Source organism: Atractosteus spatula, assembly GCF_055471065.1.
Source record: "Atractosteus spatula isolate fAtrSpa1 chromosome 17 unlocalized genomic scaffold, fAtrSpa1.hap1 SUPER_17_unloc_4, whole genome shotgun sequence".
NCBI classification, from domain to species: domain Eukaryota; kingdom Metazoa; phylum Chordata; class Actinopteri; order Semionotiformes; family Lepisosteidae; genus Atractosteus; species Atractosteus spatula.
The window spans coordinates 402-11,979 of NW_028296636.1; the positions used below are offsets into that span (position 1 = coordinate 402).

At 44.7% G+C, this 11,578-nt stretch overlaps 1 pseudogene across 1 annotated transcript; it reads left to right on the forward strand.

Moving 5' to 3' along the window:
• The first annotated feature begins 246 nt into the window (after positions 1-246).
• LOC148810805 (rab5 GDP/GTP exchange factor-like) lies at positions 247-11,399 on the forward strand (annotated as a pseudogene). Its single transcript, XR_016086583.1, has 9 exons — positions 247-870; positions 2,336-2,500; positions 4,425-4,564; positions 4,845-4,996; positions 5,300-5,369; positions 5,908-6,043; positions 6,505-6,599; positions 7,536-7,791; positions 8,442-11,399. The product of XR_016086583.1 is annotated as a rab5 GDP/GTP exchange factor-like (transcript).
• Positions 11,400-11,578: the final 179 nt, after the last annotated feature.

An 11,578-nucleotide genomic window follows, 5' to 3' on the forward strand; every position in this document is an offset into this window, starting at 1 on the left:
CTTAGATTTGTCAAACGTGGAGATTAGTGGAGGCGATTTAAAATGAAAAAAGGACCCTCTCAAATTTTAGCTGAATGTTCAAGGAATTACAGTTAACCATGAAGAAATAACAAAGCAGGTGTTTCAGCTGCTTGTCACTTCGCTTAATGTTGCTATACTCCTCATATGCTACTGTGGCAGCTGAAAGTCTTCTACTTTGATTGAAATTCGGCTATTTGCATACACTTCCGGATCATTCGTGACGCTTAGTGTAGCATTTCCGGGTTACGGACGAAGCACCAAGAGACAGAAGAGGGTGAATCGTACTTTATCTCGAACTTGATTTATCTGTCAGCTTCGTTCATACACCGGTGTTGCAGTAAAGTGTAGGCACTGCTGCCGTCCAGCCCGATGAGTTGCCCTTCAACCCTCTTTTTGCTGTGTTTGGGACAGTGGGGTGGGAAATCGGATCTGACAGCCTCTGTAAACATCAAGACATCACGCACCGGCATTTGCGGAAACTCCGGGAAACGAGCAAAAGTTGTCTGGGCTGATAGCAGTAAAACGCCGGAAAAAAAGACGACATGCATCTAGCAAAAAAAAACTCCAAGAAAAAACAGGCTGTTTTTCTCTTTAATTTGCATTTGAGATCCGGGGGAGAAAATGTCTGGGTTTGATCGATTTTATTTTCTAAGTTATTAAAAATGATTGTACAACAACAGGGCATCACTCACTTTCGGTGCCTAGGGCGGCGGATATAAAGCCTATTTGAAAACTAGTTAAATATGGAAAACTTAAATAAAGATAACTAGTCTAGTATATAACTCGTCTCCTACAACGAGATCGCATACGGGCGGCGATTGGTGTAATCTTAGCTTCAGCTTTGTGCAGGTAATTTACAACGAAAATATATTTTTTGAAGAGTATTTTATATCTTCGATTTTCGAACTTTTAGGAATTTTCGTTGAAGTAACGATTATACGCGTTGCTGTCTTTGTTCGTTGATGACTTTTATTGCATTAAGAAAATTGCATTGCTGACACGTTTCCAGAGTGCTGCCACTATCCAGAGATGAAACCCTTATCAACACTGATGTGCGGAGGAAAGGCGTTCAGAGATCAGTGCGGGCAGCTTTCCTTCACTGATTTATGAAAAATATGACGCAGCAGGTTAATTTGTGAAATTCAAAGTACTTGTAAGAGAGTGACGTTCATCTTTAACCTGCTAGAATCTGGTGATTAAACGAATCCGGGATTTATTGGCAAGTAGGCCTACACCAAGGTGGAGTTTGAGTCGCTTTAGTTTTTTTTTTCTAAAACTCATCGCTTTTCCTGTAATAAATATTTTTTCATAATTTTTTTTATTAAACTTATAAAGAATTTACAAATACAAGTACAACCAGAGGATCAAAAACAGGTACAATAGAAAAAAACCCAAACAGAAAAAAAAACATTCAACCGCCAGAGGTAATGAAGTAAATTGTGTGATCAAATTGTATTTTTTACATATATCATATGTTTTCCTTGCTTTATTATTTCTCAAATTTTGTATAGAATTTAAATAGTGTTTCAGCTCCACCTCAAAAGTACTAAAAAGGGGATTATTAGACCATTTTGATTTATGGATGTGAAATGACTAATAAATTGACTATAAATAAATGCTCTTTTTCCAAATTTTCTATTAAACAGTACAATAAAATATCAAAATCCTTAAATCTAAAAAACACCTTTAACTGCCTGCAAACAAAACTCTGGAAGTCCGTCCAAAACAACTTCACAAACACACACCTTACAAATAAGTGCACAAAAGATTCCCTTTCAGCCCGACAAAAAACACACAGATCATCCTGCTCAGGTTTAAATTTAGAGAGCACTAATTTAACTGAATAAAACTTATGAACAATTTTAAACGATATCTCTAACTTTATTTGTAATACCTATCAAATAAATATCCCAATATCTATCAGGAGTTGTCCAAACTAACTTCCAGTTTATATTTTGAAATATTGCATTCCAAAAAGATAAACCAGAAGGGATAAGATGGGGTTTACAAAGATTCCTTATATGAGTATTGTTACATTTCTTGTCCTCTCTTCCTGTAAATCTGAGGCATCTAGCGAGCAAGGCATGACTTCAGGCTGTCCCGTGACGCAGGAATGCTCTAGGTATTGCCCTACTTATAGTACACTGTACGCTCAACATTTAAGCTTCCCATGTGTTACTTAACCCATAACCTGGTGTTTTTGTTCTGGATTTTAGTTTTGATTCAATTCAGTTTATTTATCTGAGGACAAAGCTTGCCACTTGTGAAACTACAGTTCGCTGTGACATTAACAAGCCGTGACCCCTGTTTCCAGGCCAGGAGGAATGTGGGCGGAACCCAGGGGAATTCACGTGGACCAGTCGGAGCTGCTGTGCAAAGATGGCTGTGGTTACTATGGCAACCCCGCGTGGCAGGGCTGCTGCTCCAAGTGCTGGCGAGAGAGGTCTCGCAGGGCGCAGGCCTGCAGGCAGCACAGCAGGTAGGGCCCACGGCGGACCGCACTGCCTGAGTACACGTCCCGGGGCCGTGTCCCCGAGCCCTGCCTTTAATAACTGCGTCGCACGACTCAAAAAGAGTCGTTTTCAGGAAGCTTTCAGTGGTGTATCACCGTCCTTCTTGCATGTTTCTGTGTTCTTGTGAAAACATTCTAAAGCTCGTGATCAAAAAAAATGCTGCTTTTCTTCAGCTGTGATGCTGTTGACCACCTGCAGCTGCTCCCAAATTCTTGGCACAATATGTGCACACGATGTGGACTAACTGAATTGTGCAGATGGTATTTGGTGGGATCTGTTCATTCTTCAGGGCTTGGCGATTGTTTTGAATGTACAAATGTTGGTTAAATACCGAGCTTAAGTGTTTCCTATGGAATTGCATCTCACATTCACTTAAAAAAAAAAGAAAAATAGGTCAATCGCAGTGAACTTGTAGATTTGTTACAGAGCTGCGTACTAAGTTGAGTATTACTGGTATGGTACAGTCTCGGCACCATCCCCAGCTGCACACTCAAGTGCAGCAAAAAAACCTGTGGAACAAGGTTGGAGACCAGCTGATCCCGTTCTTAGTACAGCATGAAGAAATAGAGAATAGTTGAATTATTCAGTCCAGTGAACTATTACGTGGGTCATCGTTAAGATATATTTATTACGGCCTCTCCCATATATAGCTGGACGGTCTTGGATATTTGATATTATCCCTGCTCCCCTCTAGGTTTTTAGTAAAGAAATGTACGCGTTTGTACGCTGAAATCCTCCAGATGAGAGCATGCAGCTACCTTTGCAATTTTTTATCAGTTTCATGGAGCCATGAAACCAGTACAGCAGCTCTGGGTTTAAATGTGATCATGTACTTTGCCACACTGGCTTACATTTTCATTTCTAAATGATATGGAAACACCTAAGGCACAGGAGAGAACACAGGGATATTTTTTTTGCGATAAGCTACATTTATGTGTAAGCAGTTCTTACTTGTCCTCTCCTAATTTTCCACCTGTGTTGACCCTACTTATCCCCAGAACAAGATTTTTGTGTTGACCTTTTCAAGTGTTTTTCAAGCACGTCTGTTAGCTTGTATATATCTTGAATGTACGTTTGGACGGCAGGGTGGTGCAGTGGTCAGCGTTGCTGCCTCGCAGAGCTGGGGCCCTGGGTTCGATTCAAGGAGAGTTTCTTTGTGGAGTTTGCCCTGCCTGCGTTCTTGTGGGTTTCCTCCAGCTGCTCCGGTTTCCTCCCACAGTCCAAAGACCTGCTGCTAGGACAAGCTGCTAGGCTTCTGGGAAAACGGGCCCTGGTGTGAGTGCGTGTTTGTGTCTGTGTGGTGGACTGGCGACCTGACTTGCATTTGTTGCTTGACAGGATAGGCTCCGGCTCCCCCTCAACCCTGTATTGGAGAAAGATGACATAATTCTGTATCCCTCCAGTGCCGTGTTCTTATAAGGAGTGTATTTATCTCTTGTGCATTAGAGAGATTGGGGTTCACGTGTGCACTAATTGATTGTGTGTACATGTGAGCTTCAGTGCGCAGCCTGTGTACATTTGAAGAAAGCATGTGCTTTTGGTACAAGGTGACAAGTGAAAAGAGACCATTGGGCTCATCATTTGTTTGGTTGCTAGTACAGCATTGAACATCATCTCATTCAACCCTTTTTTAAAAGATCCCAGGGAATCTGTTTCATGTATATGGCTAGGTTCTCTGTTCCAAATACCTTCCACCCTTTCTTCTTGTTCTCCGATACTTATTTTGCTGGTTTGGTTTGCCCTGAATTAGTTTCCTGCCTAGATCTTGCCAGTACTTTACAGGATGCGCTCGTTGCTTTCTGACTTCCCGTGGCCGGTGTGCCCTGGGGTGTGTAGATCTTCGCTCTGCGATGGCTAAGCGTGTGTGGGGTTGCTGTTTTGTGTCCACAGCCCTAGCCCCGGTGTGGAAGGGGGCTCAGCCATCACCTTCTCCAAGTTCGAGGAGAAGAAGAGCACAGAAAAGGGGCGACGAGTCAACACCATGAAGAGGCTTTTCTGGGGCCCTTCTTCCTCTCCAAAGAAACCCAACGGTGAGATGGTCCTCTACATAGCTCAAAACACAAAGGCGTCATTTTCTCAAAATGAGCCACAGGCTTTTAAATTCACCCATCACCTGACTAGTAAACTAAGGACAGTGTTTGTTTCACAGATTTCCTGTGAAATCTAGTTTGGCTCTGAAGTGAGTGTCAGTTGTGCTGTTCTGTTTTTATCAATGGGCGGCTCTCTGAGCCTGGGCTTTACCAGTCAAGCTCCTTCATCCCCTTGCAGGGTTTTTGGTTTTACTAATATCTGTCTCCTCTCTGTCCCCAGAGCCCACAGAGAGCCAGTCTGCTGCCCTAAAGGCGTTTCAGAGCCTCCAGCCTGGAGACTTTACTAATTTCCTCAAGCTGCTGTGCAAGCCGTTCTCCCAGAGCCTGTAGTCGCGCTGCACGGCCTTTGTCAACACCATGGAGGCCTACCATGTAATAGCCCCTCTCACCGACTACCTGTCTCTGTCCACGTCTCTGCCAGTCTCCCATCTGTATTTCTGCTCCCAGACTGCCTGTCACTCACAGCCTGTCTCCTGCCACCTCTCACCCTCCCCACTCTCTCCTTCCTCCTCTAGCCCACTGTGCCCCAGGTCTGCTAACGCTTTGTCCAGTGCCCTCTCACACTGCTTCTCTGAGAAGGTGAGGCAGCAGACCTCTTTCTAGTGTCACTGAGATGAAGAGCTTAGAACCTGGAAGAACTTGGCATTGGCTGATCCCCCGTCTGTCTCTTTGTAGGATCTGCTGGTACAGAAACAGTGGGATCTGGTGCAGGATTTTTATCAGAGTATCGCCGGACACTTCAGCAGTGAGTAAAAAGCAGTTGGAGGTGTATAATACAATTTTGTATGAACTTGTGTATCTTATGGTTGGCCCCCATTATTTAACTAAAGAACAACTGAATGGTCTCATGTGCTGTGTGTCTGACGGGACTGAATGGCCTTATGTATAAACTGTCTTGTTTGGTTGATTGTCAGTAGCGTAGTGACACAAGGGCCAGATTTTGCAGCAAATTGGGCTGGATGTGTTGGATCCAGACCTTTGCTGAAACAGTTTGTTACACAGTTTTCGGTACAGTTGAGATCTGGGATTTGTTCTGGTCAAGAAAGGGATAGAAGTCTTTTTCGTGCTGTTCTAGTCTGCCGTGTTGCCTGTACCCATAGAGAGAGACTGACCGATTGAACCCAAAGGTTCTGTGGAGCACAGAACCGATACGTGTGAGAGGAATGCCTGTTGCACGCCTGAAAGAGCGCTTGGCTGTGGCTTGGTTGTGCACATGCAGTGAGCTGGAGGAAGGGTGTGGGATTCCCTCGGGCTCGAGCTGCTGCCCCCCCTCTGTCCTGCAGGCCTCTCCGAGGAGCAGACGGTGCAGATGATGGAGCACATTGAAAAGCTGATCATGACGCGTCTGCACAAGTGGGTGTTCTGCCACGACAGCTCTGACGATGAGCAGAAAGACCTGGCCCTGCAGAGGAGGATCCGGTGAGACTCGGACCACAGACCTGGAAGCCCGCTGAGTACAGCTCAGTAACAGTCATCCTTTTATAGGCTGTTGTTCATAACAGATGCTGAAAATCCCAGAATACATCACCAAGCGGACAGCTAATCCTCTGGAGGAAATTTACACAAATAGGCTGAAATTATTCCTTAAAGTCAAAATCTCATTCAGGCTTACAGGGTGTAGGAAGGCAAGATATCATTCCTTAAGCCATGTGGGTTAAAACAAAATTTGTATCTCAGATTGCATACCTGCTAAACCACTGAAGGTTAGGCCCAGAGTCCAGAAAATCACCACATGAGTTTTTCTAATGAAGTGGACTATAATTGGACAGAGGTCTTTCCTTCTGTATTAGGTTTAGGAATGTCTGAAGCAGCCTTTTACTATTACATCTACACTGCCTAACTAGTTACTAAGCTGATCTTTGCCACTGCTATTTCCACAGATCTCTCAGCTGGGTGACCCCTCAGATGCTTCATGTTCCCATTAAAGAGGAGAGGTTAGAGGTCAACAGTGACGCCCTCCTGCCTGCCATCACAGGTGAGTTTTTTTTTAAGAAGGTAACTTTTAATTTCTCACTGATTAATAACAGAATATGGCTCTGTTGTTGTGCACTGAAATGTATGTAGATGCTATGCCTTATGCTGTTCTGTCCTCACCATCTCCGTTCGATATCTTAGGCTTTTTTAATTATTTTGTTCAGCTGGTACGTTCCATTGTGCTATTTTGAATTTATTTTTACAGAACAACAGGGTAAAGTGCACACAAAACCAGACAGCTTTGTATAATAGTCTTTGATAGACGACCACTTGAAGGCCTGCACATTCATGGAACCCAGTGACCCCAGTGGCTCTCTACCAGTGTCAGACAGGATCAGGGCATCATGTCTGGCCAGGCCACTGAGCATGACTTTTCATTGAGCACATAAGCGATCTGTGCTCAAGAGTTCTGATTAAACTCACTTCCTGGAACGCCTTCAAATGTATCTATGCCTTGAATGTGTAATAGTCCTGAACACCAGGATCACCTGTCTTGTCAACACTTTGAGTAGCTGTCACTGTCCTACATGGGGCTGTAGCTAGTTAGCCACTCTTATACTCTACCAATGGTCAGCATTGCTGCGTCACAATGCTGGGGCCCTGGGTTCAATTACAGGCCTGGGGTGCTGTCTGTGTGGAGTGCCTGCCCATGCTCTCTTAGGTTTCCTCTGGGTGCTCCAGTTTCCTTCCACAGTCCAAAGACATACTGGCAGGTTAACGGGCTTCTGGGAATGCTGGCCCAGTTGTGAGTATGTGCGTGTCCGGTCCAGGCTGTATCTTGCCCTGTGCCTGTTCCTTGCTGGAATAGACTCCAGCTCCTCCTGTGACTCGGAATTGGAAGCAGCGATTAGAACATTAGTGGATGAAGAGAGATTCTGAAACTTCCCGAACCCCAGTGGCCGTACGATGAAGGCATTTCGCCCCCTGCTCTCGGCAGCGATAATCGAGATGGACGCCCGGCGAGCGCCGCAGGACAAGCTGGCCTGCGTCTCCAAGTGCAACCAGAGTGTCTTCCGGGTGCTGGCCTCCAGAAGCTCGGAGCCGGCGAGCGCCGACGACTTCTGTCCGGCATGATCCTGGTGGTGCTGAAGGCCAGCCCGCCCCGGCTGCACTCCAACACGCAGTACATCACCCGCTTCGGCCTGCCGCACAGCCTCATGGCCGGGGCGTCCGGCTACTATTTCACCAACCTGGTGAGTCCAGCTGCGGGACCGCGGGCCTCTGCGGCCCAGAGCTTCCCCAGAGCGTCCCCAGACTGGCGCACTCCCGCGACGACCTTCAGGAATCTCTTTTGAACGGGGCGTGGCGTGGCTCTGAGGGTCTGTATGGGTGGGGCTTCACTGGTGACGATGACGATGATGAACAGCTGAGTTTCTTTTACACCGAGCAGGGCTGATGCAAATAAGCCCCGGTTACTTAATCAAGTATTCACACAGACCGCCTTAGTTATGCCTTTTAGTTGAATTGATTGAACTAGGGGGGACTTTTACACACAGGGACACTAGAAGTTGGATGACTGTTCCTGAAATTAATGAAACAAGTACCAAATGTTGGTGTTATTTGTTCACTCAGACTGTCTGTATACATCATTAGGACCCACATGAAGCACTGTCAATATTCCATAGGAAGAAAATGCAGGAAGGGGTGAATGCTTTTCACGAGACTGTATATGCAAGAAGAAACTAAAAATTAATGAACCACATGTGTACTGTAAGCAAGTCCTGTAAAAATTAACCATTTGACGTTCCTTTTATCATCTTGTGTATCATATGTCTATGTCGCGTCCTGTCTGTTCACCCAGAAACTGTTTAAAACTGAAGCCAGGTCTCTGCTCTCCCGGCAGTGCTGCGCTGTGGCCTTCATCGAGAAGCTGGACGGCCCGGCCCTGAACCTGAGCGCTGAGGAGTTCGAGGGGTACATGCAGGGCAAGCGCGCGGCCCCGCGGGACGCGGAGACGGATTGCGAGGGGCTTCGGAGGGCCAGGAAGAACCGGCAGCTCCTGGCGGAGGTGGCGAGCCGGCAGGAGCAGCTGGCGGAGGGGGCGCAGGCCCTGCAGGCAGACCTGGCGCGGTGGGTGCAGGCAGTGCAGACGCAGGTGGAGGAAATCCAGGCCAAGGTCCCCCTGAACTTCACATGCACAGAGCCCCCGAGTCAGAGCTAGCTTCAGGGGCGTGGCCTGCCTGGGCGTCTGGATGTTCGCTTCTGAAACTTCAACCCCAGGTATTACTTTTGGTAAAATGGGTTTACAAATTACTGGGCTGAAGTTCAAGGCTTTGGTGTTTGAGACCTTATTGTAACAGTTCTGTGGAAAACAGGAAACCAAGTAACACGGTTTGATTTCTGGCTTCTGTCTCGAAGTGTTAGGTTTTGGCGACCAGCCCTTCAGCTGGGACTTTTGCAAACACCAGTGTTTTATCTTCAGTCCATTGCCAAGAACACAGCTATACCAGGGTGCAGGGTAACTCAATAGGTTTTCCTCGTGAAGGGCCAGCGCGGGGGGATGCTTCTTGGATCGGGCAGGCACTCTGAAGCAGGCCTGAGGGGTCCTGCTACACTAGGGTAGCACTGTTCAGTAAACTCAGAGAGGTCTCATTGACAAATTTGTTTTCTCAGAGGCTGCATTTACTGCACGTTGAACATGTTTTAGTTAGGAAAGTGTCAGCTGTGAGGTACCAGTAGTTCATTCTACAGTTGTACCTGCCTGCTTGCTTTCTCTGTGACACACCAATAAAGATGAGTATTTTGTTTCCTACTTAGTTATGAATATTTAAGCGCTGGAAGTCTTAAACAATACTTAAGAGTGGTTACTACTCAGGTACCTACATCTTTGCACCTTTTTTCATTTTTCTCTGAATTATCGTCAGTTGAATCCTACGTGATCTTAGCCGCATATTTATTGTTTTTGTTTGTCGACTGTGAAGCACAGGAGTCTTTTGGCTGCTTAACCTAAACCGGCCTTTAAATAATCAGAATTGCTTCATTCCCAGGGCAGAGGGGAAGTAAAACATGCTCTGGGGAAAAAAAGGGTTTGCTTTGTAAACCCAGGTAATTGTACTGGTGCGACGATTCTAGATCTTTTGGAGTTATAGAGACAAGGGGAGTGGGTGTAGAAAAAAAACCCTCTTTCAACAGCAGTCTGATACGTGTAGTGAAGTGCCATATTTATACAACGCAGAGCTTTAACCTGAGTTTGAAGTGCAGTATTCAAGAACTGTTATTTGATTGTAACCAAAAATAACCAATGCTTCCCTCTTGTGGTGGAATGCAAGTATTACAGCACTCAAGTAAAACTAAGAGACAGGTCTGTAATTTAAGGAACAGGTCATCAATTCTGCTAGTCTCATTTCAGCAGCCTCTTTCTTGTACTTTTTAAAATGAATCAGGGTGCTCAATAGAAGAACATGTCTAAATTATTTTGTTTGTAGTGGAGTAGAGAAAGTTTGACATTTCTGATTTTTTTTGTCTTTCCTCAAGCGCCTTTGCGTATAAATAATGAAGTCGGGACCTTCCACCTCGGTGCCTTTTCTTATGAAGCTGGTATTGGTATTAGACTGTGATGTCCTGTTAAAGTCTGTCTCTGAGTGTAAGCTCTGTGTTATTGGTGTTCCTTAACTTTATCCCACGTATGTACTCAAGTTATGTAACTTAACAGGCCCGACCGTGGGTGGGAAAATGATTATTTTATAACAATTTGGTAAGCGATCAGAGGACAATCGCCTACCCCACCTATGGGTCCCAGTCTCCAGGGCCTCAAGAGCCTCTGGAATAAATGTAATGTTCTCGTGAAAACAGCCACTATCTCAACCCAAATTCATGACGATAGAGTGCTTGGCAGCACTGCCTGAAAACATAACTTCAGGCAGCTGGGACTCTAGCAACTATGAAATCTAGAAAGGAAAGCAGTGCATCACAACCCTTGTAACCATAGTGGTACAAGAACAAATAACTATTAACCAACTACTTGTATTTTGGAACAAGTTACAGTGTAAGCATACTAGTGCTTTCTGAATTAATCTCCAGCTGCCGCAGGCTGCTGTGTGCAGTTTCAGCAGGGCTAAAAAATGAGGAGGTATACGGAAGATACTCGTGGAACTTTCTGGGGGAGTGGGGGGTGGGTGAAGTGGGTTCACAATGATTGTGTTCAGTAAACAAAGCCACTAGCACAAGTCCTTGTGTTGTGTACAAGCAGTCTGCGTAGTGCTTGTGATGTTTACTGGTGACATGAAGTTTTGAATAAAGCACATGAAGAACCGATATGAATGTGTATTAACAATAAATTCTTATTCTCTCGTGCCGTGTCTTTTGGAATTGTCACCCTATACTTTAAAATGCTTGCATCAAATAATAGAAATACCTGTGCCTCTGAACTTTTTTTCATGCACATTTGAACTGTTTCACCATATTTATTTTATGTTGTTAAATGTTTTTTTGTTGTCATCCCTTTAATAATCATTCTAAATTGAGTTATGTTCTCAACTTCAGTACATTCCATGTCTGGAACATGTTTGCACATGGATAGAAGCTCCTTTCTGTTCCTTCTACAGTAGTTTTCCATGTGCATTTCATATCCAGAAACAGAATTACTGAAAATGTAAAGACTACCTTGCGCAGGACACATGCCCTCTGCTTTTGTTTTCAGAGCTGTAATTAAGATTTGTAAGATGCATAATCACTTGTAAAACAGAAACAGGTTCCTGCCAACCCTGAAGCTGTCTAAAATACCTCTGGTGCTCTGGCAGTCACCTTTCCTTTCTCATAAAAACTAAAGCCTATTTTTATCCAATAAAATGTCTTCTCAGAATGTACAGAGTTGTCTTTTTAAGGAAAATCATAAAACAATGAACATATTTAATTTTTAAAAGTGAAGCCAGGTGAGCTGTTATACTGAAACACTAAGAAATCACACATGAAACTGATTCTCCCTCCTTAGAGTTTTTAGGTTTAGGGTTTTAACTTTTACAGCTCAGTGTTTCCAATAAT